General features: G+C 44.7%; 1 long non-coding RNA gene across 1 annotated transcript; it reads left to right on the top strand.

The window, feature by feature from the left end:
• Positions 1 to 347: 347 nt before the first annotated feature.
• LOC142503768 (uncharacterized) lies at positions 348 to 7,379 on the top strand. Its single transcript, XR_012804080.1, has 2 exons — positions 348 to 992; positions 4,269 to 7,379. It is a non-coding gene; the product is annotated as an uncharacterized LOC142503768 (long non-coding RNA).
• Positions 7,380 to 11,812: the final 4,433 nt, after the last annotated feature.

Consider the following 11,812-nt stretch of genomic DNA (forward strand, 5'->3'; position numbering starts at 1 on the left):
CAGGCTGACAGGAGTCATGTCCAAAGCCAAAAATAGTCTATATAAATGTAGCCCATCTACCCCTACCCCTAAGTGAGATTGGGGTGGGTATGCCTTCTCCTGACTACTCTGTGTGGTGATGTGTACCTGTTGGCAACAGGAGAGCTGAGTGCTCCGCGATGGTATGGGGAGAAGCAGGACAGGAGGGACAGGTTTTACCTTAGTTCTCCATAGGTGCAGTGCATCCAGCCAGCAATGGATCCTCTGCGGTTGTACAGGGGATGAGCCCCTACTGTCATTCCTCCATACAGCAGAGACAGTCACAAAGAGCATTGTCTTTTCGTTGTTTTATTGCAGGTAGATATGTGAAGGTAGAAGAGATTATGTGAATATATGTTTATCCGTTATTCCGAGTGTTATATAACTCAGCCCAGTAAATAGATATTGTCCAGTAAAGATGGCGCCTGTATCCGGGACCGCACCCTGAGATTATCCTGGAAGGAAGAAATCCGGCTGATGCAAGATGTACAAACAACTGACTTATCAGCCCGAGTCTCTCATGAGCTGATCACGCACCCATGCACGAAGGAATGTGCACGCCTCGGGGAATAATGTGTACCAATGAGAGACAACAGCGTGTCCCGGAGCAAGATATATCTGGCTAAAACCCAACCCCCTGCCTCGCCCCATTGTAAGCTATATGAACTGTATGAGCTGAACAATAAAGCAGCAGTTCCTGTGTTACCCCCGGGATAACGCATGTACTGAGATTGAAGCTGAACTTTGTGTCAGAATCTTTCTTAGTGAGCTAGCGCATGCATGAGTGAATTTGGAGCAAGTGACTGAAGAGAGAGAGACCCTGATATAGTGAGATTCACGACCTCATTATTTGGCGCCCAACGTGTGAGGGGGGGAGCGTGACTCCGGCTCACCACGAGAGACTGACCTGTCGCTGATTTTGCTGCAGAGACCGTGACACACCGAACCGAGGACTGATCACCCTCATTGTCAAGGTAAGCTCTTGCATACAATTTGTGTGTTATCTTGCCTATGACAAGTCGGTGGGTTGCTGCCTAGGTAGTATAATCTGTTTAGGTCTTTCACTCACGTTGATGTGATACAACGGTGTGATCTTTAGAGTCGCGCTCTGTTTAGAACTGTTAAAAATATCATACTCTTCAGTTGCTTGTGGTCACATATAAGTTGCTAAATTGTACGAATGTTTACATGTTATATATGCTAGTCAGTGCCGCAAGTGGGAGCCCGAAGTGGAGTGGGATTTTTGTCGACTGACTGTAGCTAGTATATGTATGTGTATTAGTGCATTAGTGTTGGGAATTTAGGTGACCGAGTGGGTAGTAATGGGAGATAGATTGCGGGTTGTCTGATTGATTTTCTGATAAGTAATTGCAAAATCCCTGAATGAGAGTGCAGGCTGTCAGCCCAGTAAAGGGGAACAGGACAGGCACCAAGAAGTGCAGGCTGTCAGCCCAGTAAAGGGGAACAGGACAGGCACCAAGAAGTGCAGGCTGTCAGCCCAGTAAAGGGGAACAGGACAGGCACCAAGAAGTGCAGGCTGTCAGCCCAGTAAAGGGGAACAGGACAGGCACTGATGCTCTGAGGGCGGTAACCTGGAAAAGTGGTTCCCTCGAGACGTAGAGATAGTACTCTGTCTCCGGTACCGGGTGTCTGGGGTCAGGGACCCAGCGTCTGAGGGCGGTAACCAAACAGTGGTTCCCTCGAGACGGTGACACAGGACCGGCCACGATATATTAGTGGGACGAACAGAGAATTCAGAGATGTTGCACTTATTTAAGAAAAAACATGTGTTGCCCACAGGGGCACAGACAGCACTAGATTTAGTCCGCACTCGAGAAGGAAAGAAATATACCAAACATGCTACTAATCTATATAAACTGGCGGGAGTCCCGCCTACGGGAAGATTGCAACCGAAGTTGTTAAGAACGAATATGCAAAAGTGATATAAGTGAAGAAAAAAAAAAAAAAAAAAAAGGTGCAGTTTTAACATTTAAGCACAGGCAAGTAAGACAGGGAAAGGAGTCTTAGCCTGCCACCGAGAGAGAGAATAGAACGGAAAAGAATGCCAGCCCTGGTAATATTTCTTTGAAAACTTTATTCGTGCTGGCCACACGAATGGGTCTTTTAAAACCAGAAAATATTCTTTTTCCTTCAGTTCTAATAGCAACTAGAAAGGGGAGTCTTTTTCTATGGGAGGGGGAAGTTCAGGGAGCGCAGTCTTATGTGATTTTTGAATCCCACATGGAAATGTACCTTACGTTAGTATGAGTCAAAATAATTCTGTTAAGGGACAGAAGGGTACCGCTGCAGTTATTTTATCATTGCCAGGACAGAAGTTAATATAAGAACAAGTGAAAAATAAAGCAAGTACGCTGTTTAAAGTATGTAGTATTACTGCAGCAGAAGGCAGGTTACAGCCAGAAGAGTGGCGAAAGATATTGAAAAAAAAAAAAAAAAAAAAAAAAAGGAGAGGAATTTTGAATGATAACAACCTGCTGAAGATAGCAGAAGCCTGGTTTAATGTTACCAAGGCTGTCCAGAGAAAAATAGACCGAGCAGGAGATAGAAAAGGGAGGCTAAGATTGTTTTAATTGTGGTGTGACTGATTTATCTATGTGTGGCTATTGAGCTTCAAAAGGAAGGTTTCACTGAAATAGAATGTGGAGGGAAAGATAAGAAAAGTTACTGTTATATGAAAGTACCCGAAAGTGACAAAACTACACCTTCTACCCCTAAAGTTGACTCTCCCCCTCCATATCCTCAAAATAGTCCATGTCCCGTGGAATCACCATATTGGGTATGTCCCATATGCAAATCACAGAACCCAGTATGCAGGGATAATTGTTACTCCTGTGGAGCTCACCGCCCCCGTGAGCCTGCTAGTCAGGAGAAAGACGAGAAAATAAAATTATGCCCCCTTGTCACAAGATAGCATGAATTTGTAGTGAATGAAGTCAGTGAAACTATGAAAGTTCAAAACAGAAGGCATTAAAAAGAACTGAGTGTAGGGAGATAGCATGAGCGTGTGGCGTTATTTGTGTGTTAAGAAGTTATATGAACCTCAGCTATATAAAAGCCTGTTGGTTAATTTTTGAAAGGTCATAAAAAATGTAGTTCTTAGGGCTCTGGATAAAGCTCCATGTATTTAAACTTTAAGCAAAAGTTCCAAGCTAATAATTATTATTTTTCAGGAAGAAGCTGTGGTGTATCTTTATCTTATCTTTTCAGGGTCAATTGGCGAAACGCCCAGAAACAAGATGGCTCTTTGCCCGGAAACAAGTCTTATAGAAAATATTTTTTCTTTAGTCAGATGAATATGCAGAGTGTCTTTAAAATTATAAAGCTGACCATGTGCTCAGCACTGTGCAAAGAGATTATATAAAGCAAGACATTAGTGTGAAGTCTTATACAAAATCATTTGTCTATTAACTGAATATGTGATGTATGTTATAACGAATTAACCATTTATTTTTTTTCCAAACGTGTCCGTAAGCAGTGGTTATTGTAAAAATTGCTGTGTAATCTAGAATGGGTTTGCTAGAGGGTGGTGAATTTGGGAGTCACCTCTCATTTGTGGGTGTGTCTTGTGTATAGGGTTAAATACAGGGGATACATAGTTGCAAAAGCAGTTACATAAGTGAATAAGGTATGCATTATGTAGAAGGCATTTCAAATTTCTTAGCAGAATCGTTACAGTGGAGTGTTTGGGGTAAAAGCCAGATAGGGATTGGCTAGGGAAATTTGTATGGGTAAAATAATTGCTTAAATTGGGAGGGAATATTTTTCCATAACAGTGGATAGTATTGGGAAAAGGGATATTGGCCTGTAGTTTGAGACAGTGTTTTTTGTCCCCACTTTTGAAGCTTGGGACAAACTCTGGTAGTTTCCCAGGTCTTAGGGATATGGCCTGCAGACAGGATAGAATTAATTATGGAAACAAGTGGTTAGCAAGGGATGAGGCCCTAAAGTTTCATTAGAACTTAGATTGTATCAAAGTCAGGTTCACATTGGCTACTTAGTTTTAATTTGAGGAACATTAATAGGGAATACCTCTGTCTATATGTGGATGCTAAGACAGGAGTAAACACATTGATACAAGAATTGATTCCTAGGTATAAATTATCTCCCTATGAGACACATATGGGATGATTTATGACTATCAGCAGTCCAAAGGAATGAATTAAGGACCATGTTATTGGTAATAAAACAATAAGTTGTATGCAACTAATATATTTTTTGAGTCTCTCTAGGCATAGGGTATGATAAAAGTGCTCCTACACGGGACGGAGTTAAAGGTCAAGTAGTTCCTAAACAAGCATGCTCTTCATCCCAGATGAAAAGGCCTAAAGTAATCACTAATACAGCAATTAAAGCGGCAGAGTCATTTTCCTGGACCCAAAGTACAGTAAAGCTCGTTCCAGCTCCACCAAACATTCCAGCTCCACCAAAGACCAAAGTCACCTAAAGCACAGCCGCATCAAGTTAACGTCTTGCCGAGTCAAAACTCTAACCGTTAACCAACGAGGAAAATAAGACACCAGGCTAAGGCCAGGTTTTATCAGAACTTTTCATTTTTTCAGAGACTCAATATTTTTATTCTTTAGAGTGTGTTAAGTTAGAAATTTAAGGTGTATGTACAAGTGAGCCTTGATGGGAGGATTGGTTTCCTGGAAGCGTGGCTTGTGAAAGCTCTTGTATGTGTTTTGGCAGTACTCTTCACTCTCTATGTATGTGTCATGTGCAGCAAAACTTTGATCCAGAAGTGTGTTGCACCTCCACCGAAAGGAGGGCGGGTGTCAGCCACAAGGAAAGGATCATAAGTCAGCCATGTTGACCCATCGCAGACATCGTCTGTTCTGATATTCTGAGTGATTGATGTATACAATGCGTGCAGGGTGAGGATCATGCATTAGCTTCCACAGATACCAAACCCCCTCAATTCTCAGTAATAGAATGTTGTGATGATTATGAAAATCCAAGAACAGGTTCAGATTAGGCTTATGGCCTTACAAAACAGAATTGCTTTAGACTATGTTTTAGCTTCAAAAGGAGGGTTATCTGTTTGATTAAAGACAATGTTGTGTTTTTATTTCAGATCAGTGTAGCAATGTGCAGCATGAACTTGATTAAATACAAGAGATTCAAAAGAGGTTTACAAAGGGAAGTGACAGATTATCACCCTTGGGGTTAGGTGAATGGCTTAGATCACTTGGAGCAAATTTTTTTTTTTTTGAATGTTTTGATGTGTTTGGGAGTGTTACTTGTTGTCATATATGTGGGTGTCACGTGTTGCAAAGGTATGATCCACAGGTGTGCGACCCCCTCCCCCATTCGGATGCCACTCTTTACAGATGCCAGAAAACAGCAGTCCCGTGAAGAAAGAAGATGCCGACCACAATTATTCAATTCATCAAAAGACATATTGGCCGCAGCGCCTTACGAGACTATGACAGTGAAGGGCACGCGCCCTTGTCCTCTGAAGTTATCCCTGGACTATCATCATGAACTTTATTCTCAAAAGCTATGTTTTAAGAATAAAAAGGGAGGGAGTGACAAAGTGAGAATATGACGTAAGGGAGGGGGGTCTGATATAACAGCACTGGGATCTAAGCAACCATTTTGAGTCAGCATCCATCTTAGGTGCCTGATATTGTCTATTGTCTGTATGAAAGTTGGAATGAATGTTAGTTTAAAATACATTTTTTCTTCTGAAGTTCCAATTGATATTGAGCGGTTCAGCTAAGCAAAAAAACCTTGAGAACAAGAGCAATGTGCCAATGTTTGGGAATAAAGCTAGGAAGATTTAACTCAGGGTTCTGCGCTTTTAACTCATCTATAACCTCTGCCGAACTCCAGAATCACACTGCACATATGTTTGATATATATTGGTTATGCGGAAATGGTAAACTCCGGAACATTCTACCCCCAGTGTGGCAAGGACAGTGTGCATTAGTTAAGGTAGTTATGCCTTTTAGAGTGCTCCCATGGGAACCAGAAATACAGTACCTATCCAGGAAACCTCTCTCTCTGTCGAGATCAAAAAGAAGTATAGCAACAGCCCTGCAAAGTGATAATCTGGTATATAGAGATGCCATAGGGGTCCCAAGGGGGGTCCCTGATGAATTTAAGGCCCAAGACCAAATTCTTGCTGGATTCGCATCAATGGTTCCCCAAGTACAAATTAATAAAAAAATGTTGATTGGATCAATTATCTGTATTACAACCAACAGAGATTTATCAATTATAGTAGGGACGCTTTCCAAGGTATAATTGAGGAACTAGGACCAAATACCCGAATGACTCTTCAGAATCGAATGGCCTTGGATATGCTTTTAGCAGAGAAAGGGGGGGTATGTTCAATGTTTGGAGAAGAATGTTGCACGTTTATCCCAGAAAACTCTGTGATAGATGGAAAGACGGTCAAAGCACTAAACCAGATCAGGGATCTAGCGGCAGAGGTTAAGAGAAATTCAGGGGTGGATACCAGCTGGGCCAACTGGCTGGCAGATTGGACTGGAGGCTGGAAGTCAATTCTCACGACTATTGGATTGATTTTGTTATGTTTATTTGTCTTTGCTATCCTTGTGCTTTGCTGTGTCTTTCCTCTTTATCGGAAACTAATGTATAAAGTAGTCGGAGCAGAAACGATGATGAGTACAGGAAGTGATCTGGAATCATTTTTGCAAACTAAAGCTAAGCCGGATATGCCTACCCGAAGCCCCCCAAAGCAGAAATATATTATGCATAATTCTTTATTATAAGAACCAAGTTTCTGGGGAAAGAGACTCCTACGATGTTTACAGTCTTGATGGAAGGTATGAATATCTGTTAGAGATGTGTTGTGCCAGTAGTCAAGTGAAGAAATCCTTTCCCCATTCCCCGCATCGTAGGACAGCTTGTATCCCCTAGGGAGGGAACGAATAAATATAGATTCAAGGGGGGATTGTGAAGGTAGAAGAGATTATGTGAATATATGTTTATCCGTTATTCCGAGTGTTATATAACTCAGCCCAGTAAATAGATATTGTCCAGTAAAGATGGCGCCTGTATCCGGGACCGCACCCTGAGATTATCCTGGAAGGAAGAAATCCGGCTGATGCAAGATGTACAAACAACTGACTTATCAGCCCGAGTCTCTCATGAGCTGATCACGCACCCATGCACGAAGGAATGTGCACGCCTCGGGGAATAATGTGTACCAATGAGAGACAACAGCGTGTCCCGGAGCAAGATATATCTGGCTAAAACCCAACCCCCTGCCTCGCCCCATTGTAAGCTATATGAACTGTATGAGCTGAACAATAAAGCAGCAGTTCCTGTGTTACCCCCGGGATAACGCATGTACTGAGATTGAAGCTGAACTTTGTGTCAGAATCTTTCTTAGTGAGCTAGCGCATGCATGAGTGAATTTGGAGCAAGTGACTGAAGAGAGAGAGACCCTGATATAGTGAGATTCACGACCTCATTAGATATAATAGGTTACAGGCATGTATTTCTTGGCTTTCTCATATGAAGACAGGCAGTGCCCTGAGCAAGGCATTAAACCCCTCTCAGGCCTGCTGTACCCTCCTCCTCCTAGGAGTAGAGGGGTGGAGGGCTTGGATAATGTTCACTCCACAGAGGATGAGGTAGAATCTCCCAGTGCCCTACTAATTTAGGAGAATGCCTTTTTATAACCTGAGAGCTGATGATTGTAACCCTGCCCCTTTACAAGACAGGTTGAATACTGATTGGCTGTCACTCCCCATAGATGAACCAAAAAGTATCCCTCTCTCATGTTGACATTCTCTGACAGTTGCTAGACGCGCCCTTGGATGCTGATGACATCACCCAAGGCTGCAACAAACACACCGGGCCTAAAGAAGGAATTAACCTTTCCTCTGCCTGCACCTAAAAGGACTGACACTGGAAAAGCCCAGGAAAAAGAAGTAGCTGCTGGGAGGCTAGGCTGTATTCTCCACCTGGTGAAACTCTGACGACTCCGCTTGGACTACAGTAGGTATAACACTACCTTAATCTGCAACAACCTGTAATTCACATATCATGAAGTGTAACAACATTTGTATATTCATGGCAACACAACAATACATGGTAATGTAACAGTACCATTTACACAATATGGTAAGGGCTACCTTTAATGTGCTGGATCAGGCTTTTTAACCATGCCGCCCTTTCCATCTGGCACCCTTACAGAATAACACCTCCGCTTCCCAAATTCAGAGATATATTCCACACGATCAAGGTGGATATTCTGGCCTACCACCCATACTTTTATCAAGTGCTGGGCCCAATCAAGATCTCTATACATGGGGTCCCGAGCAGTGGCCTCTAGATGTGCTATGATCGCTTCCTCCGCCCACTCCATCCTATGCTTCTCAGCACTCCTCATTATTTTCTCAGGGAGATATGGATATTCATACCCCATCTTCCTGAAACGCTGTATTAATACTCTTTCAGCTCTGCTGAAATTAATGAGACTCTTTTCCGTAGCGGTACCAAGCAATTCCCAGAATATTGGACCCTCCCATAACACAACTTCTACTGTCTCCTCCCTGGTTGGAGATAACTCATTCACTGATTTTAACACCTTATCATCCTCCTCCTCACGATCCCCCCAAGGCATGGACCTCCCCACAGTTGACACAGGCACAATAATATTAGTACACTTCTCAATGCCATTTGGGGCCACAGGACTCACTGGTGATGCGGACCTGGGGGTCAAGGGTCTCGCCGTGGAACTTGTGATGGAAGGGGAAGGTGGGACAGAAGGGGCAGGTGAAATGGGGATATGGGCCACGGATGACACAGGGGCCACACCAAAGTCTCGAGGGGGAAAACTCAGGGAATTCTCCCTGGGAGGAGCAATGGCACAGTCCATAGGCCCAGTTAAGTTCAGTATGCCCTGACCTTTGGCCTTAATATATCGGGCTTCCGCCAGCGCTTTAACCTGGAGAGCGTCTCTGGCTTCCTTCTGCTCCCGACAATGCAGGAGGAAAGGATCAATCTTGTGTGTAGCACTCACTGGAGTGGCAGCGATATCAAAGGAGCCCAAACAGCCGGGCGGCTCTGCGGACGCCTCATCTCCCAGTGGTGAAGTAGCAACAGAGGTCATGAGGCAGTCATCTGCGGTGGTGCTGGCCGGCACATCTCCAGAAAGTTGACCCCTCAACAGCATGTCGTTGAAGTGTCACTCAGCAGCTTGCATGTAAGTGAGGGCACGAGAATGGGCCTCACACATCTCCCGCTGACGTTGCAGGTACAGCTCCGCAGCTTTTTGGGCTTCATTCCAGCGAGGATCCATAAGGGGGACATCTTGCTCCCCGACAGCCACAGTAAACAATAATTCCCCAACATTATCGGGTAAGGAGGAGGTATCGGCCGATACCTCTGGGGTGTCCGGAGCAGTGGACTCCTCAATGGTTGATACTTCCCTCTCAGAGCAGCTTGCCGGAGCGGCAGTAGAACGCACCTCACAGAATGGTGGTGGAGCGGTTCCGCAGGGCTCAGACGGTAGACCACTGGGCGCAGATGTCACGCCAGACACAGGGAGGGATTGCTCTGGAGGTGGAGAAGCATCAGGCACCTTTTAGAAAGCATTCACCCAGGTGGTAGGACCAAGCAGAGAGCCTTCTATCCAGCTGCCATGTTTCACGGTAGGGAGTTCCATGCTTGAAACGGACTAAGGGTAAGTAGCTTACCACTTGCAGGTCTGGATAGAAAAGTTCATAAACCATGGTTAGGTAATGACGAGCAGCATCATCCGCCGAACTCTGGGCCAACTGTGATAATTTTCGCACCAGCTGATATAGAGTGTGCGCAGCTCCATGGGGCTCATCGAGATGTCCATCGCTTGTGGGTCTTTGGGCCTAGTCCTGAGATAGGGAGCTGCCCGGCTTGCCGTGTGCCCTATCAGTTGTAATTGCCCGCCCTTGTAGTCACATAGAGGGCAGACCCCGAGGAGTTGGTTCTCATGAGAGTCCCGGATGACAAGGACTCCTCCGGTCAGCTCATAAATCTGCCCACGGTTCTCCATCTGGATAGAGTAGAAGACAACAGTATAGGCACAACTACTGTCTCTGGAGTACACGTGCGTCTGGCTCCTCACATCCTGTGTGCTCTGTCAGGGCACACCCAGCTCCTACCCCTGGTGGATAGTATAGTCCAACCTGGAGCAAGTAAGGGGGGAGGAGTTTCAGCAGTTCATGCTGTTTCCTGCAAACTGTAATCCAGCAAAAGCTTGCAACTTGAGGCAGCTTTTGCAAAAGAGCACGCGGCTTCCCTGCTAGTGTTGGGAACTGACATTTTGAGGTAGTTAAGAGGCCATGCGGTCCCCAGTTCTCTGGAATCTCCATTTTGAAAGCACAAAGTCCAGCACCATGCAGTCTCCTTGAGAGCAAAACCACCATCTTGTGAGGACTTTCGAACACGTGCGTGACCCCTTTTCTTAAGTAAGGAGCCACACAAATTAAAGCACAATTTCTTTATTTTCTCTGAGTACCACGCACCCTGGTATAGGTTCAGGGAATGCCTCACGAACAGGAATGCAATAGTCTCTTTATTGCTGAGTACACAGGGGTCTCCGGTGACGCCTCAGAGGCCCTGTCTCCTTGCTGCTATTCTTCATTGTGGTGTACAGAATGTTCACCACTCCCCAACTGCAGTGCCAGAAATGGTCTGCAGGCTCCCCGGTGTCGCCTCAGGAACCTGATCCCCATTCTTTCCTTGGTATACTGATAGGCAGGGTATCCACTCCTCCCTGGTGAAGCCTCAGGTATTCGCCCCAAATCCTATTGGTGAAGTGTACTGTATGTGGGTATCCACGCTCCCTGGCATGCTGACCATGCTGACCGGGGGCTCCGGTGCTGGTATTAATGAGTATCAGCTCTGGAGACCCCCAGCATCAATCAGAGGCAGGAAAAAGGCCAAAATATTTTCTAAGTGCCGTCCCGCTGCCCGTGCCAATACTTCTCCCCAGCATCTTGTCAACTTTAGTTGTCGGGACGGATTGACGGGCAAATTTCAATTCTAGAGTAGCAATCAGCTGCGAAAAGCTGCACGGGGCTACTAGAATTGAGCGGGTTTCAAAAAGTGGCGAGGAGTGCCGAAAAGTTGCTTATCACCACGCGGCTGCCAAAACCTTTTTAAAATAATTTTTTGTGTTTTTGGCAGCTTATCGGCACTTATTGAATTGCCGGGGCATTTTTGGTGTAAAAATGATGAAAAACGGCTTTTCGGCGCTTACTGCATGAGGCCCTTAATCTCCCTGTGACTCAGAAACCACACAAAATTAGATTGTAAGGTCTAATACAAATAAATGTAAGGTTATGCATTTGGGATGCAAGAATAAAAAGGTCACTTACAAATTAAATGGAGATATATTGTGGGAATCCTTGATGGAGAAGGATTTAGGAGTGCTTGTACACTGCAGGCTTAGCAATAGTGCCCAATGTCATGCAATAGCTGCAAAGGCAAACAAGATCTTATCTTGCATCAAACGGGCAATGGATGGAAGGGAAGTAAACATAATTATGCCCCTTTATAAAGCATTAGTAAGACCACACCTTGAATATGGAGTACAATTGTGGGCACCAATCCTAAGAAAAGACATTATGGAACTAGAGAGAGTGCAGAGAAGAGCCACCAAATTAATAAAGGGGATGGACAATCTAATTTATGAGGAGAGGCTAGCTAAATTAGTAGAGAATTATCCAAGGATAGCAGCGGAGCACAGCTGAAGGACGGGATCAACACCAGCAATGAGAGGGTTAAAATTCTTCTTTATTGTAACATGGTG

Source organism: Ascaphus truei, chromosome 1 (assembly GCF_040206685.1).
Source record: "Ascaphus truei isolate aAscTru1 chromosome 1, aAscTru1.hap1, whole genome shotgun sequence".
Taxonomy (NCBI): Eukaryota; Metazoa; Chordata; class Amphibia; order Anura; family Ascaphidae; genus Ascaphus; species Ascaphus truei.